The sequence below is a fragment of the Trachypithecus francoisi genome, unplaced genomic scaffold (genome assembly GCF_009764315.1).
Source record: "Trachypithecus francoisi isolate TF-2019V2 unplaced genomic scaffold, Tfra_2.0 Lachesis_group3, whole genome shotgun sequence".
NCBI lineage: Eukaryota > Metazoa > Chordata > Mammalia > Primates > Cercopithecidae > Trachypithecus > Trachypithecus francoisi.
This window is the reverse complement of record NW_022681468.1, coordinates 11,586,414-11,604,690: the sequence shown is the minus strand read 5'-3', so window position 1 is coordinate 11,604,690 and position 18,277 is coordinate 11,586,414. Positions and strand designations below refer to the sequence as shown.

The window sequence follows — 18,277 nt, the reverse complement described above, 5'->3', positions numbered from 1 at the left end:
CTCCCTCCCTCCCTCCCTCCCTCCCTCTCTCTCTCTCTCTCTCCTCTCTCTCTCTCTCTCTCTTCTCTCTCTCTCTCTCTTTCTTTCTTTCTTTCTTTTGAGATGGAGTTGGGCTCTGTTGCCCAGGCTGGAGTGCAGTGGCACAGTCTCAGCTCACTGAAACCTCCACCTTCCAGGTTCAAGTAATTCTGCTGCCTCAGCCTCCTGAGTATCTGGGATTACAGGCATGCACTGCAATGCCTGGCTGATTTTTTGTATTTCTAGTAGAGATGGGGTTTCACCATCTTGGCCAGGCTGGTCTCAAGCTCCTGACCTCAAGTGATCCACCTGCTGTGGCCTCCCAAAGTGCTGAGATTACAGGCGTGAGCCACCATGCCCAGCCTGGCATTTTTTTTTTTTTTTTGAGACGGAGCCTTGCTCTGTCACCAGGCTGGAGTGCAGTGGCATGATCTCAGCTCACTGCAACAACCTCCACCTCCACAGTTCAAGTGATTCTCCTGCCTCAGCCTCCCAAGCAGCTGGGACTACAGGCACATGCCACCATGCCCGGCTCATTTTTTATATTTTTAGTAGAGACAGAGTTTCAACATATAGGCCAGGATGGTCTCGAACTCCAGACCTCATGATCCACCCACCTCGGCCTCCCAAAGTTATGGGATTACAGGCATGAGCCACCGCGCTCAGCCTGACGTCTCCATTTTTAATGTACCCCAGGTGATTCTGACAATGAGCCAGGGCTGAGAACCGCTGCCCTAGGCTAGAAGTTGGCAACTTTTTTCTGTTAAGGGCCACACAGTAAATGTTGTAGACTTTGAAGGCCACATGGTCTTTGTCATATCGAGTCAAGTCATCATCATGGTATGAAAGCTGCCAAAACACTATATAAATGGATATGGCTGTGTTCTAATAAAACTTTATTTGTATGATCAAGTGGTGGGCCTACTTTGCCAAACCCTGCTGTAGACTCCATGAGATCCACTGCCTGATTTAAGCAGGCATTTTCGATTCTTCTGGTGTCCTTACCGCTCATGGGCTAACTTTTAAGATTTTAAGATCCAGTTTTGGGCTTCAGAAGGAAATATTTGTTTGCATTCTCTTTACTGTTATAAGAAAAGCAAATAGCAGTGGTGGGATGGATGGGGTGATAGGTATGTGTGTTGGGGGTAGATCTGTGGGAACTAGAAAAAGCAGAATTGTTTGTTACTTGCAAGTCAGGCAGCCCCACTTGACTTTTGTCCCGTCATCACCAAAACCAGTACTGAAAATCACAACCGGGCAACTATGCTTTTAAAGAATTATTGCCTCTGTTTTCCTTCTTCAACAACTGACCTTTTCAAATCCAGTCCTATCACTCACTCCTCTCCCACCTAACCCCTACTAAAATTTTTCCTTTGTTTGAAGAATCCAGGGGAGCATGAGGAAGAAAAATGATTCCTTGATTTTTTTTTTTTTTGGTGGAGTTTAACTAGAAATAGGTGGGAAAAAAAAAATCTAACATACAAGCAAAATCCAAATTTTACTTGTAGGTAAAATTTCTCAATACATCAGATTTTGTTCAAGGAGAGTAATTTCTATTCTTTTTTTAAGCACCAAAGAACCCAGAATTATTCTGCTTATTGGAGCACTCAACAATTCAGTTTTCTGACTGGAAAGGTCTTTCAATAAGGATAGCTTCTGATACGGTTTGGATTTGTGTCCCCGCCTAAATCTCATGTCAGATTGTGATCCCTAATGTTCACAATCTGGTGGGAGGTGGGGCCTGGTGGTAGGTGATTACACCACGGCGGTGATTTCTCTTGAATAGTTCAGCACCATCCCTTTGGTGCTGCTCTCTCGATAGAGTTCTTATGAGATCTGGTTGTTTAAAGGCATGTAGCACCTTCCACCTCTCTCTTTTCCTCCTGCTCCAGCCATGTAAGAGGTGCTTGCTTCCCCTTTGCCTTCTACCATGATTATAAGTTTCCTGTGGCCTCCCCAGCCATGCTTCCTGTACAGCTTGCAGAATCATGAGTCAATTAAACCTCTTTTCTTTATAAATTACCCAGTCTTAGGTATTTCTTTACAGCAGTGCGTGAACAGACTAATACAGCTTCTCATCCAACACTGTCATCAAGACAGTCAGCCAGAGTCTACTTGAATGCCTCCCAGGATGAGGTGCTCAGTACCTCTTCAGGTAGTCTGTTCCACTGTTGGGCAGCTCTATTAGTCTAATTTTCAGATCCTGAACTGAAACCTGTCACCCTCATACTCCCAATTATTGGTCCTAGTTTTCTAGGACCAATGAGTTTTCCCCTTATCCATAAGACAAGCTTTGAGATACTGGAAACCTGACTGTGGGTGCCTCTAGTCAAATATTTCTAGTTCCTCTAAAACTTAACATCTCAGAAAAACTAAAAATGCACAGAAACACTCTACATTGGATGATTCTGACAGGGAAGGCTTGAGAAATGTTTTTCAGGCTGCTAACAAATCCAGTACAATGGAACATTTTGTTACTTCTGTTGAAAGACTACTATAATTCTTCCCTCTATATATGCTATGAAAACTATTATTTGACACAGGTTTGTTAGGGGTCAATTTTTACGTGAAAATGAACCCGTGCATCTATGCACGAGATGAAAACACACTAGTGCACTAAAAGAAGGGACATATCATTTCACTAACAGATCACCTTCCAAAGGGGCAAGAACTGCTGCAAATATTCAGGATTTCCCCTTTGTGGCAACAGGAATCTCATAACCAGTTACAGTTCCTTTTTCACTTTGCTGTCAGGAAATTCATCCTTGAACGTGAAGTCCACCTTTAGCAAATGGGTGAGAACGTGGCCCACATATTTAGATATTAACCTTCCTTGAACCTAAATTTTCATGAGAATATTCATTGATATAGATCCTTTTGTGTGTGTGTATGTGTGTGTGTGTGTATATATATATATATATATATACACACACACACACATATATGGTTTTGTTTTGTTTTATTTTATGGGTCAGGTAAGCAACCTCAAATGTTATGTCCAAGAATGTAGAGTATAATAATGAACAAGTGAACACATGAATGAGTGAATGCATAAGTAGACAGAATGTCTTATACATTTTTGTATCTTGTCCCCTCCCAGTGCCTGGTGTGTAAGTACAGATGCATGATGGATGGATGGATGGATGGATGGATAGATGGATGGGTAGGTGGATGGGTGGGTAGATGGATGGATGGATAGGTAGATGGATGAATGGATAAGTGGATGGAGACATGGATGGATGAATAGATGGGTGGGTGGATGGATAGATGAATGAATGGACAGGTGGATGGGTGGGTGGGTGGATGGATGGATGGATACGTGGATGGATGAGTGGGTGGGTGGATGGATAGATGAATGAATGGACAGGTGGATGGGTGGGTGGGTGGATGGATGGATGGATGGATGGATACGTGGATGGATGAGTAGGTGGATGGATGGATGGATGAATGGATAGGTAGATGGATGGGTGGTGGGTGGGTAGATGGATAGATGGATGGGTGGGTGGGTGGGTAGATGGATAGATGGATGGGTGGTGGGTGGGTAGATGGATAGATGGATGGGTGGGTGGGTGGGTAGATGGATAGATGGAAGGGTGGATGGGTAGGTGGATGGGTGGATGAGTGAACAGATAGGTGGGTGGGTGGGTGGGTGGGTGGATGGATGGACGGATGGATGGATGGATGGATGGATGGACAGATGGATGGATAGATGGAAAGCCCATTCACCTGTCTACTCTTTGGATTTAGCTTCCAAACCCACCACACCCATGATGATATTCCTTTGTATTAATCATGACTTTTTATTTTCTGCGTATTCTACGTTGTGACATCTGGGACTCTGCTGATACTAAAGATGCTGCTGCTCGCAGACCTGGCTGATTCCTAGCGATAGCACACAACTCACAAGGAACATGCTTTTCATATGAAAACCAAACAATCCAGAGCCCACTCTTTTCCCTTCCTCTATCAGGTTATTACACTTCGAGACAATGTTTCCTGCCCTGATTACCTCAGGGCCAGGCCAGGAAACTAGGGACAGCCCCTATGCTCAGAGCCTGCTGAAATTACTCAAACTGCCCAGGCGCGGTGGCTCAAGCCTGTAATCCCAGCACTTTGGGAGGCCGAGACGGACAGATCACGAGGTCAGGAGATCGAGACCATCCTGGCTAACACAGTGAAACCCCGTCTCTACTAAAAAAAAATACAAAAAACTAGCCGGGCGAGGTGGCGGGCGCCTGTAGTCCCAGCTACTCCGGAGGCTGAGGCAGGAGAATGGCATAAACCCGGAAGGCGGAGCTTGCAGTGAGCTGAGATCCAGCCACTGCACTCCAGCCTGGGCGGCAGAGCCAGACTCCGTCTCAAAAAAAAAAAAAAAAAGAAATTACTCAAACTACCAATCCTAAACCTGCTGATCCTGCCTGTCTCATTCCTTCCTGTGAAAACCACAGGAAAGGTTCTTGTCCATGTTTCCTCTCTCTCCTTTTGCCACTTGATGGGCCCTGGGGCTTCCCATGGGGCCCTGCATGGTGTGGCATCCCCTTCCTCTTGGGAACTGTGAGTAACAAACTATTTTTTTTTTTTGAGATGGAGTCTCACTCTGTCGTCCAGGCAGGAGTACAGTGGCGCCATCTCGGCTCACTGCAAGGGTTCACGCCATTCTCCTGCCTCAGTCTCCCGAGTAGCTGGGACTACAGGCGCCCACCATGACACCTGGCCAATTTTTTGTATTTTCAGTAGAGTCGGAGTTTCACTGTGTTAGCCAGGATGGTCTCGATCTCCTGACCTCGTGATCCTCCTGCCTCAGCCACCCAAAGTGCTGGGACTACAGGCATGAGCCACCGCACCTGGCCACAAAGTATTTTTTTTTAAATGGAAGTTTTCTCCTGATCTGTGGGCCTCACCATACCTGAATTATAATAAAACCCACATTTTAAAATATCCCTGCTCCCAAATTCTTACGGAGCTTGGATCACTCATTTCCCAGCTGCAACCTTAACTGCTACTCTGTGAATCTAACCTCATCAACTCTAGGAACAAAATCTAGGTCTTCCCCCACTTTGCACCTGCCCCCTGGACCCCTAGAGTTGCTGTTCACAGTACTGATCAGGCTGTTAATGTAAGTGACACAGACAGAATTCACAGGACAGAACCATAGCAGCCTAGGTGAAGGTACTCAGGAATCAGTGTGGGACCCAGCTCTGCAGTGTGCCGGCCCAAGCCACCTTCTGAACATCCATCCTTGATTGCATGGGTCACCATGGCTACATCGGTGGAATTCTGACCTGGAATGAAGCCCACACATGGTGCTGTTCTGACACTGAGCCACTGTGAAAGGATTTCACCCAGGCCAGCATTTTCTATGCCTAAGTTCAGGTATCCACGGGACTTCCCTGGCTACATAATGAGCAGCAGATGCACACATGCCTGGCCAGGGTTCAGCCATCTTGGCACTTAAATGGTCGATTAAGGTGCTGCCTCTGATTGACCCCTGGGAAGAAAAGAGGTGCTGTGCCGCATGGTGCCATCAGGCATGAAGGAACCTCCCTGAGTCCAGAGGTTGTTGGTTGTCGGATCTCTGCTTCACAGCTCCATGTATTTTGGGCTTCCTCTTTGCTCTGCGCTGTGCACACTTCATCCCTTACTCTGACCCAGCCAACCCAGGAGATGGGCACTATCATTATGGTGTGCACGCCAGAAGGGTCTGCAGACCCACTTTCGTATGGGGATGTCTCCTCCCTTACCACTGATCCACGTGGTAAGGGCACTGGGACCATGGCAGCCAACAACGTGGTCAATGGATCAGGGTTGCACCTGAATCTGTTCCTTGGAAATTCAGAATGGGACTATGATTCTGGCCTCCGACTGACTGGTCCTTTGAATCAAAGTGGGGGTGTGGAGGCCATTAGCTGCTACATGGACTGGACAGCACAGACCAGTGAGGAAGTAAGAAAGAGCAAGACACAGAGATGAGAGATGAGGAGAGAGAGAAAAAGAGAAAGAAGATGAGAGAGAGAAAGCATGCAAAAGAGAGATCTGTTCTGGCCAGTTCCTGGGGCCCCACTATACTCTAACCCTTGGGTTTCTGCAACTCTGCTACTCTTAAAGTAAATCCAACTTTTCCGCGGTGCTCTTATGTGTTTCTGTTGGTTACAATTAAAAGCATCCCAACTAATCTCTTCAACAAGCAAATTGCAAGTGAAAAAACAAAAAAAGAGGAAAGGGGGAAAAGAAACTTGTCAAGAGAGGCTTAAGAGACACACCAGCTCATTGTAATGTATGGGCTTTGATTTGGACAATTTTTAAAAATATTTTTAAAAATCACTGTATTCTGAAAGTTCGAAAACATAACTAAAATTCTTAAGAAAATATAAAATGACAAAATTAGGGCAAGAAGAATTGGGAAATTTTAAATAAACCAATGAATGTTAAAAACAGCAACATAGAGTCCTTGGCTCAAATATTTCTGATCCCCATCTTGCAGCTGTGCTAACCAAGGCAGAGAGAAGTTAGGTTACCCATCGAAGAAATGACAGAGCCAGGTTTGAACCCCAGACCTGGCCCCAAAGCTCACATCCCTAACCATTACACAGTACTGTCCGCTGACCTCATCCCTGACCAGGACACCAGATGTCACTCATAGCACATCCCAGTAAACCAGGAGGAAATCATTAGCAGAAGTATTCCAAGTCCTTCCAAATTACGTCACCACCCCCTGCAATGCTGCCTGCCACCTTGGAGGGTTCCTCTGCAGACCGATGCGTGCTTTTGGTGGTTATGTGCAATTTCAAATATTTCAGTCCGTTCTTCCCTTCTGCAAGGGAAGAATCCTGTCTTCAAAGTCTCAATGCCATAAAAGGGCTTCCCTGCATAAACAAGCCTGCAGTGGGGGGAACTGGAATAGGAAACAACTTCTTTTTATCATAAGCTTGCCTGTATATTTTTTCTACCACGGGTATATATTTGATAAAAATGTTAGGTTTTGTTTACGAAAAATTACTATGTACCCTGTACACAGTGCAGCATTTCTGATCTTCTTTCTTCAATACCAATTGGGGGAATTATTTACAAATGCTATACTTGACAAAGACATTTTCTTTGTACAAAACAAATGGGTATCTATGGTAGAACAAAATTGAAAATTACAACAGAAAAAAAGCCACATGGATTAAATTATTCTACGACAAATGATTTCCTTTCGTTCTTCCTTCTATGTTGGTTGAATTTTTGATGGCTTAAACACTATTTTGACCACACTGTGTGTGCACCAGTGTGGTACACTGCATAGTGGACACGGCTGGCTGCCTGCCCAATATCTTGTCTTGCCTCTCCTGAATGGTAGCTGTTGTCACTACTATTTATCTTGCTTCCTCTTCATCACTGCATATTGGGCAGATAGCGTGTATTTTAGTTTATTAGCACATAGAACCAAACACATTCAAACCTGGTGGGAAACTGGCATAGTCCTGCCCAATCCTGGACTTTGCACCCTAGCTGCAATGACACAATGAAACTTTGTAGCCCTCTCCCTTGGGAAGAAGGTGAGCCATGTCTGTGTATTGGAAAAGGGTATGTACAAATATCTCGGGAAGCTAATGGGGTGGATGGAGACAGATGCTGCTGGTTGCCTCCCCAATATCCATTTTCCCCTTCTTTCTAACTAACAGAATCCCAATTTCTTTTTTCTTTTTTTTTTTTTTCTTTTGAGACAGAATCTCCCTCTGTCACCCAGGCTGGAGTGTAGTGGTGCAATCTTGGCTCAATGCAACCTCCGCCTTCTGGATTCAAGCGATTCTCCTGCCTCAGCCTCCTCAGTAGCTGGGACTACAGGCTCGTGCCATCATGCCAGCTAATTTGTTTTTGTATTTTTAGTAGAAACAGGGTTTCACTGTGTGAGCCAGGATGGTCTTTATCTCCCGACTTTGTGATCCGCCCACCCAGAATCCCAATTTCAAGTTCGCAATCTTCCTGGTTTAGAAACAAGCATTTCCCAGCCTTCTTGCAGTCAGAGGTAGCCATGTAACAAAGTTTGGCCAAGGAAGTGGGAGTGGAACTCAGGGAGTGGGGGTTCCAGGAATGCTTTTCAAAAAGGGGCAGATAATGGCTGGGCACGGTGGCTCAAGCCTGTAATCCCAGCACTTTGGGAGGCCGAGACGGGCGGATCACAAGGTCAGGAGATCGAGACCATCCTGGCTAACACAGTGAAACCCCGTCTCTACTAAAAAAAATACAAAAAACTAGCTGGGCAAGGTGGTGGGCGCCTGTAGTCCCAGCTACTCGGGAGGCTGAGGCAGAAGAATGGCGTGAACCTGGGAGGCAGAGCTTGCAGTGAGCTGAGATCCGGCCACTGCACTCCAGCCTGGGCGACAGTTTTTTTTTTCTCCAAAAAAAAAAAAGGGGGGCGGTAGGCAGAAGATAATGCTGGTGTGTGTCCCTGTTCCCATTCCTTTAATCTTCTGCCTTCCTGAAACAAAGGTGCAAAGCTGGACTACACAATTGCCACTGCTAAGAATGACTGAGCAGTGAACAGAAGTAGCTGGTTCCTGAATGGCCCTATTGGGCCCCAGAACTGGGTCAGGCTGTCTGTCTCTGGGCTTATTTGTATATGATCAATAAATCCTCTTTGATGAAGCCATTGTAAGTCAAGTTTTTGTTACTTGCAGCTGAACACAATCCTAACAGATAAAACAGACATCCTTGTATTATTACAAATCCATCATGTGTGACGGTAAACAGAATGCTTACTCAACCATATCCCAATTGTTGGAGAGTTCAGCTAGTTCCAATGTTTTTTTCCTGCTGCTATACATACTTCAGTAATAAGCATTTTATGCATAAATGCTCGTGGGCACTTGCAATTCTATAGCACTTTACAATCTGCAAAACTCTTCCAACTCCATTCTCTCATGAAGCGAGAGGAAAACAATTTAAAATAAGATGGCTCTGCAGACAAATCACAGGCAACAGGCTCTCTGGGACGTGTTCTTCCCTCTGTTATGTTGCCCCACATCTAACTTCTGCATAAAAAGCCATGCAGTGTTAATAAATATTGGCTGCTGGGCCAAAAGCAAGAAATGCAAAACAATTATACATCCTGAAGAGCTACAGAGCGTGTCATCCAGGTTCTAAAACCCTGCAGATTAACTCTATTGGAGGTCACCCGGTTAAGTCAGGAAGGCCTGTCTCTTACTTCAGGTACAAAGAATGAACGAATGCAGGTGACTAAGGCATAAACAAGGGCTCGTGAATACTGTATATTGCTTGGGGACTCTGAAAAACATAGGGGGACTGGCCCAAAGCCTCAAGATGACAAGCTACATGTTTGCATGTGGGAGCTGGGAGGGGAGGAGAATGGAAAGGACAAGCACTAGAAAAGGTGGCAAGGACTAGGAGATCTTGCAGAGGTATTAGGAGAGGGCTGGTTCTTAACGACAGTACAGGAAATCTGCTCCAGGGACCACCTGGAGCCAAACATCACCTCCTCTAACCTCTGGATTTCCTGAGTGCTCTTTTTATTTCCCATGTGGTATGGAACATGCATTTGGCGTCTGCACTCAATGATCTCATGTGTGTGTGTAATGGGGGGTGGGTGTCGCAAGGCCAAAGGCAACGTCCATCTTCTTGGTTCTTAGACGATGATGATAAAACCACCACCCACCATCCTACATTCTGAGAAAGCTTTGTGCCTCTGCATGTGATACTCGTTTTGTGGATGGGAGCCAATCACTCTGGCTGTGAATCGAATCCCATATTCTCACCAGCCAACCCTATAAAATCAGAGATGTAGTAAAAGGGACTCGTCTCCTAGTCAAGTGGTCTTTGCACTCTTTAAAACACATTTGTTCCCTACTTGTCTGATTCTGAATGTCTTCAATTGTATAAATACAATTATTTTGTTACAGAACAAGGAGAACCTAGTATCTGAAACAAAAAGGTCATTGTATACCCTTGATTGTGAAAACTAGGAACCTGTATTTATTGAGCTCTGTGCCTGGCTCTGGGCACTTGAGAGATAGGTATTATTGTCTCTGTTTTGTAGAGGAGGAAACTGAGGCTCAGAAATGGAAAGGAATTTTATGCTCAGGGTCACATACACAACAATGATATTCTAAATGTCTTAGAAAGATTGGCTCTAATTCTGGGAGCAGGCAGGGTCACAGGGAGAACTGTGGAGCCTTTGCTGGTGAACAGCACTTCTTCCCATTGTTCAACTGTCTCTTTTGTAGGAGTGCCGGAGCTCCTCAGAGCCTAGTGGTTTTCTGAGACACATTCCCTTCCTTTTACTTATTCTCATAGCTCCAGGCACAGATTCTAAACTTGGGTCCAAGGACCCGAGCCAGGCCTGGGGTCTCTTTATGCAGAGATGAGTTTTCTGCCCTTGGCCCCCAAGGAGGAGATGGATTAGTGAGGCAAAGCCCAACTTGATTGAAAAATAACTTCCCTGCAGACCACTTTATGGCTCTGCGCCTCTTCCTTCCAGTCCTGCTGGGTCTGGGCCCAAGACCGTGGACTCGGGGTGGTCCTTCCTTCTCCAAGGGGCCGGAAATTACCAAAAGAGCACCAGGGGGTGCCGAGTGTGCCAACTGAAGTCAGGCAGCAACTAATTAATGTTTTAAAAGTTTAAACACCAAAGCAGACAGGGGTCAAGTGCAGGCCCTCAGAACCAGGCTGCCTGGCCTCGACCACTTACCAGCTCTGAGAGGGTGGGCAGGCTGCTCCCCCTCACTGTCCCCATACAGAAAGTGGGGATAAGGAGAGCCCACAGCATTGCAGGGTTGCCTTGAAGATAAAATAAGAGCTGGTATTTACAAAGTGCTTGGAATCTGACACGTGGCAGTGAACAGAGATTGGACGGTGCCAGCCCTGCAGCCGAATGATCACCTTGAACGTTCGTTCACTCATTAGTCCAAGCAGGTCTTACTGCTTATGAGTAGCTGAGAGACATCTGGTCTGTGCCCTTGGCTTCTGGGGAGTAATTTATGTCATATCTGAGAAGAGTTCTGACTACAAAGGACCTTAGTGTGGGAATGGCTACACCCAACAGGCTTAGGGTGGGAACTGGCCGCCAATCCAGAAAGACCTGCCCTGTGATTTAGGGTGGAGGTTTTAAGGTCACACAGTCTCAGGAGTCCTGGAGACTGAGTTCAACCACCCACGCAATCAATCAATCATCAGTCATGACTCGGTAACGAAGCTCCAGTGGAAACCCAAGGGAGCCTCCCCAGTTGGCAATATTCAGTGAGTGCTGTCACGTGCAATGCCAGCAGGGTAACGCATCCTGCCCCCATGGGGAGGACACAAAGGGAGCTTTGCATTGGGAACCCTCCCAGTCTCGCCCTACTCATCTCTTGCTTGCATTGATTTTAATCTGAATCCGTGCCCTGGAATAAGCCGTAACTGTGAATATAACAGCGTTCAGTGAGTTCACTGAGTACTTCTGATGGAATGATCAAACCTGAGGGTGATTTTAGGAACCCCCTGGACTTGCAGTTGGTGTCAGAAACAAGAGTGGTCTTGTGTGGACCTTGGCAGTTTGGCAAACTCCAGGCAACTTCCCCTCCAAAAACCCTCCTGAGCTCCATGCCCACTGTGGCCCCTGACCACCCACATTGGAAAGGACAAAGAGACTCAGGAAGGAAGCTTGCGCCTGCACGAAGTGGAGTGCTTTCTATAAATTAGCTCATGGATGCCTCAGTTTACACATCTGTAAAATCGGACTCAAAGCTCTTACCCCTCCAGGTTGTGACTTGCCCAAGATCTTACAGTCAGGGAGCAAGAGTACAGAGTTTCACTCCACGGCCCAAGCACTGTGCACGGTCCACATAACTTGCCAGGGGCTGAGGTCAGCTTGGTGGTGAGACATTCCCCCCTCAGGAAGGATGGCTCATTCACACAGGAAATCACATTTTATACATCTTTAGCATCACAATTATGCATATGGATCAAGTCTCGCATGCAGGGAGACGGAGGACAATGTCACCTAACATGGCCCAGTCATGTCATAAGAATGACCTAGAGAACTCATTAACACAGTTTTTTAGGCCCAGGCCCTGACTGACAAGATCCTAATGCCAACTGGAGAAGCCTGGGAATCTGTATGTTTAATAGCTCACTGTGGGCCATTTCTACCCACAGGCAGATCTGAGAACCCCTGTCAAGATGGAAAGGGCCTGGGGTCCCCTCCTAGCAGCAGCACTGTTGTGTGAGTCTCAGAATCTCAGGTCTGGACCTTTGTCCCCATCTACGCAATGGGGGTCATGATCCCAGCTGTCCTTTCTCACCCATCGTGCCGCTGTGAGGATGATGTGCTTGGGGCAGACCCAGCCCCACCCATGACCCAGGAGTCAAGGCCACCCCGCAAGATCAGCAATGTACAGCACTCACTAGGCAGCAGGCGCAGCCAGTTCTGCTAGGACACTTGGTAGAAAATGTAAATTGAGGCCCGGCGCAGTGGTTCACACCTGTAATCCCAGCACTTTGGGAGGCTGAGACGGGTGGATCATGAGGTCAGGAGATTGAGACCATCCTGGCTAACACGGATGTTAGAAACCCCGTCTCTACTAAAAATACAAAAAATTAGCCGGGTGTGGTGGCGGGCGCCTGTAGTCCCAGCTACTTGGGAGGCTGAGGCGGGAGAATGGCATGAACCCAGGAGGTGGAGCTTGCAGTGAGCCGAGATCACGCCACTGCACTCCAGCCTGGGCAACAGAGCAAGACTCCGTCTCAAAAAAAAAAAAGAAAAAAAGAAAAAAAAAGAAAATGCAAACTAGTTCCAAAGCAATTGCCATCGTAGGGAAAAATTTAAGCATGACATAAACTTGGCATTTGCTGATGTACAATTTCATCCCTGAGAAACACTAGATGGGCATAGAATTCATAAAGCTCTGCACCCAGCTGATGAGCAGAGGGGAGCTGTGTAGGAATACACCCTGCTCCTAACACACCACAGCTTTGTCCACACGCACTTGCACGTCCACCAGCCTTCTTGGTTCCCTGTGTGTATTATGAGGCACTCCATCCACATCAAATCCTGTGGCGTGTTATGGGCTAAACGGTGTCCTCCCCCACCTTCCCACAATCCAGATGTTCAAGTCCTAACCCAAGGAGCCAGACTGTGACAATACTACTCAAGATAGGATCTTTGTAAAAATTTTTTGAGACGGAGTCTTGCTCTGTTACTCAGGCTGGAGTGCAGTGGTGCGATTATGGCTCACTGCAGCCTCAACTTCCCAGGACTCAAGTGATCCTCGGGACTCAGCCTCCCCAGTAGCCAGGTGTGTGCCACTATGCCTGGCTAATTTAAAATATTTTCTTTTGTAGAGACAGGGTCTCACTATGTTGACTAGGCTGGTTTTGAACTCCTGGGCTCAAGTGATCCTCCCACCTTGGCCTCCCACAGTGCTGGGATGGAGCCACCCCACCTGGCCTGGAGACAGAATCTTTAAAGAGGTGATTAAGTTAAAACCAGACCTTTCACATTTGCTCTAATTCAACCTGACAGTGTTCTTATAAGAAGAGGACAATTGAACACGCAAGGAAACACCAGGGGTGCGTGCACAGAGAGGGATGACCATGAGAGGACGGGCAGGGGAAGGCCATCTGCAAGCCAAGGAGAGCACTCCAGAGGAAGCCTCCTGCTGTCACCTTGATTTTGGACTTCCAGCCTCCAGCGCTATGGGAAAATACATTTCTGTTGTTTAAGCCACCCAACCTGGGGTACAGTAGTTCCTCCCACCTGCAGTTTCTATTTCTATGATTTCAGTTGCTAGCAGTCATCCGGGGTCTGTAAATAGGTGAGTATGGTACTACAAGATGTTCTGAGAGAGAGGGTGAGCACATTCACCTGACTTTTAGTACAGTGTCTTGTTATCATTGTTTGATTTCATTAGTCGTTGCTGTTAATCTCACTGTGCCTAATTTATAAATTAAACTTTATCATACATATGTATACAGGAAAAAGCACAGTATATATAGGGTTCTGCACTATCTGCAGTTGCAGGCATCCCTGGGGGCTCTTGGAATGCATGCCCTGCAGAGAAGGAGGCAGTATGGTACTTGTTCCAGCAGCCTTAGCAAATGAATACACAGCTTTCTGTCTGATTTCTATCGGGTTACCTTCCTTCCACCCTTTCACAATTCACAAGCCACACCCCTCCCACGCCCACTTCAGGAGCAAGCTTCAGGCCCTTCCTCAAGTCAGTGCCATTTTTAGTGTAGCACTGATGCATTTCTTAACCACTCAACAGTTCTATTGTTTTTACTAGGTTCCCATCTTTTTTTAATGCGTCCCTCATGAAGTTTTTGAGTGCTGCACTCCAGTGCTATTTTCCCTTATTTTTGTGTATGAGTGTGGCGATGTTTAGGAGCACACGTGCCATGTTATAGCAGAACTGACAGTACCAGTATAAGCTCTTTGCCTACATTAATTCCTTTTATCCACATCCTTTTAACCCTATGAGGCAGCTACTATCCTTATCCTCATTTTACGAATGAAGAAACTGAGACATAGAAAGGTTAAGGAACTTGCCTGCAGTCATATAGCTAGAAGTGGGCAGAATATGGTAAGTTCAGAACTGGGGTAATTTAAGCAGGGTAGTTACATGGGTGAGCATATGGGAAACAATGCCCCCCCACACTGTCCTCACCACAAACCGAGGCCCGCCACCCACTCCTGGGCCCCCAGTTGGGAAGGACTTCACAGCACTCCCCGCGTCATTTAAAACCCAGTTCTATTCACAAAAGAGCACAGACTGATCAGGCTTCATGAATGTTTAATGGGATGGAATCCTCCTTGTTTTGTCAGCAACAATGAATCTTGGCTGACGAAATTGCTACCAGTGACTCTGTGACTCAACAGCTAATTGCAGTGCTTGACACTAAGAAGCACTGTAACACCTTCTTTGTGAACACGTTTTGACACAGTTTGCTCCCTGTGAAAGAGCTGGCCTCCTGGAGTACCTCCCACCTGCTGCTGGGCCCACGCCAGGGTAACTGCCACCAGCATGCTGAGTGAGGCTCTGCACAACCGTCTCGTCAATATCCACCCCACGTGGAACTGTGCAAGACACTTACCTGATCAGAAAGAAGACCAGGTGACACCTGGCTAGAGTCCTTCATTTGCTCATTTCAAAACGAAACTGAACATGGCGTGTGTCTAGGCTGGGATGGGAGAGAAATTGCCAAATGTAGGGCCCTGGTTCACATCGTGCTGGGAAAACAGACATGGGAAAACTGGGGATGGCAGGAGAAGGGCTGTCAGCGGACAGAGCCACTAAGCTTCCTGGGTCAAGGGCAGAATCGGAGCAGGAGCTTGAAGGCCCCGTGCGGTGTTAGCGATAGGGAAGGGGAGAAAGAGCATTCTCCATGTTGGGAACAGCAAGGGCAAAGGCTGGGGGGCATCTAATGATGAATGATGTGTTCTGAGGCTGGTTAAGCCCAGGCTCCTTGACAGAGAGGAGGGGGACACAGATGAGGGAGGGGTGCTTTGATGAGAGAGCCTTAAATGTCACCCAGCGGTTTCTTCGGACCAAATATATTTAATACAATGAGGCCATTATTCATAAAGCTCTGTTAAATCAGAATGTGTGATCTTTCATCCTGGGTTGACGTTTGCATGCGTCAAGAGTCTGAGAAGGCAAAGGCGAGGGCAAAATACATTATTTACACTTTGCATCGAAACAACTGTCCAGTGCCTGCTGTCAACTGCCTGCTGCATCTAGACGAGGACCTGTTTGTTACTGTTTTTATTCATTTCCCTCTTAATTAATCCTCTGCAAATAATAGATTTACATCATTCTCTTGGAGGTGAAGGATCCCAACTGTAAATGAAGGTGTCTACTCATTGACATAGACCCTGCAGGAGCCATTTGTTTTGTTCGTAGAATAATTATCTACTTAACTGTTAAAAATATTTTAATAGAATCTCATTAATTCAAATTAATCTCTTTCAATTAACACGTATTATTTAAGGGTATGGGTGGGAGGGCAAGGAAGCTTGCATTTCTGAAGCCAGGCAGTGGGCTACAGGTGCTCAGGCACACACCTGGTTTAATTCTTTCAATGATAGCGTGTTCAAACTCCCTTCCTTTTGCAGCCTGCCTCTTTGCTCCCACGTGGCTATCTGGGATGTGGAGCTACCATGTCCTAGTAAGACTTCCAAGTCCTAGGCCTTGTCTCTGCCGCATCTCAGCACCCCGGCCCTCCCAGTCCCAGCTGGACTGACTTAGAGGAGGCAGGACCCATGCTGAGCCAATGAGCTCCTTCCCTGAGAGATCTGGACTCAGGAATCTCTCGCACGACTGAAGCCATGAGACGAGAACTTGGGGGTTAAAGGAGGCCTCATTTCCCACTTGGTAGAGAAAGTAGGCTGAGAGAATAAGAGAGAACTGGACAGACTGTAGAGAGGGGCAGAGGCAAGAGTACAAGAGTCAGCAGTGCCCAAGGCCCTGGTTATTATTATTATTACTTTTTTTTACCACTGGGGCCAGCTGCATTCCTGACCAGCCAGCGGCATGTTCCATCTCTCTTCCTCGAAGGCCATAAGCAGCTTAGTCCCCTCTGTGCTAAGGTTAGTTCCAGTTAGGTTTCTGTCACTTGCCACCAAGAAGCCCAACAGACAGGCATTATTTTTCCCATCTCACCATAAAAAAAAAGAGGTTCGGGGCATGTGCTGAGGACCAGACTACTAAGAAGTTTCAGAACTAGAACTTGACCCCCAAATTTCTTTGTTTTCAATATCAACCTTCAAGTATGTTTAGCAGAAAGAATAGTCTCCCTGGCCCTACCGGTCCTTCTGATTGGAACATGGAGTATTCCCGGAGCTAAGGATAAACAGAATCTGCAGGGATGGGAGGGTTCCGCTCTATCCCATCCTTTCCCATCAAGTGCCTCCCCGCAACCACACCCACAGGAGCAAAGGGCCGTGGAGACAACCCCTCCAGGAAGGCTGCAGACGGGAGGCTGCCCTGGCCCTGCTCACTCTTTGGAGTCCTGCAGAAATCGGCTCTTCTCTCAGCTCCACCATCCAGCTGTGCAGTCAAGGGTAAATCACTTGACCTCTCTGTTGCAAACTGAATCATGCCCCCTCCACCCCACCAAAATTCATATGCTGAAGCCCTAACCCACAGAACCTCAGACTGTGAGGAGACAGGGTCTTTACAGAGGTGATCAAGTTAAAGCAGGGTCATCAGGGTGGGTCCTACCCAATAGGACTGGTGTTCTTGTAAGAAGAGAACAGGACACAGACATCCCCAGAGGAAAGTTCAAGTGAAGACAGAGAGAAGGCGGCAAGCTACATGCTATGGAGAGAGGCCCAGGACAGGTCCTTCCCTCACAGCCTCAGAAAAAAGCAACCCTGCCAACACCTTGATTTTAGACTTCCAGCCTCCAGAACCGGGAGGAAGTCAACATCTGTGGAGGGTATGTATGTATGGTGTGTGGTGTGTGTCTGGAGGGTGTATGTGCATGTGGAGGATATGTGTGTATGTGTGGTTTGTTGAGTGTGTGGAGGATGTGTTTGTGTGTATGGTGTGTGGTGTGGTGTGTGTGTGTGGAGAGTGTATTTGTATGTATGTGTGATGTGTTGTGTGTGTTTATGTGTGGTGTGGTGTGCTGTGTACATCTGTGTGTGGGGTGTGCACTCAGGGGGATGGTACTGCATGGCAGGTTGGAGCAGGGGGCTGCGCCGGCCAGCAAGGCTGGGAAAGTGGTGGGCTGGCCTCCTAGCGTCAGTGGTACAGACAACCACTGCTCCTCCCCAGTGTCAGCGGGAATGGAGGGGTGAACACATTTGTTTGGCTGGGAGACGCGACAGAGCTGACAGCAGACTGGACCCTGGAAGTCCACTGGCTCCCCATCACCAGGCATGACCTTGGGCGCCAGAGCAGAGGAGGAAATGGGCATGGACAAACCTCCAGGGTGACAGAATGTGCACTTTACGAGGACACGGAGGACACCCCCACCCACCTCTTCCTGGGCCCCTCCTGCAGTTTCAAGAAACATCTGGGAGGAAACGAGACAGACTGTAGTTCCCACAGAGCTGCTGGGAGCAGGCCAGGAAAACGAGATGTTGATCTGTTTGGGAATCCTGTTTTTGTGCCTGGCTGGGGGCTGGGAGAGGAGATCACTTGCACAGGGCCCACCCCCACTCCCAGGTGGGGCCAGCACAGAGCAGATACCTGTTCTGAACTACAGGCATCTGCTGTTGAGTTCACTGAGCACAAAAGTCTGAAGTGCAAACTCAAAACCACGGCATGCATGACTC

At 47.2% G+C, this 18,277-nt stretch overlaps 1 protein-coding gene across 5 annotated transcripts in view; it reads right to left on the bottom strand.

The window, feature by feature from the left end:
• Positions 1–18,277, bottom strand: part of CLMN (calmin) — a 129,334-nt gene that overhangs the window by 46,903 nt on the left and 64,154 nt on the right. Inside the window, exon 1 of one of the 5 annotated variants that reach the window (XM_033191450.1) lies at positions 170–174. The exons of the other annotated variants lie outside the window; for them this stretch is intronic. The gene's annotated coding sequence lies outside the window, so the exon portion shown is untranslated. Of the gene's footprint in view, positions 1–169; positions 175–18,277 lie in introns of those variants that run through there. 5 annotated transcript variants of the gene reach the window in all.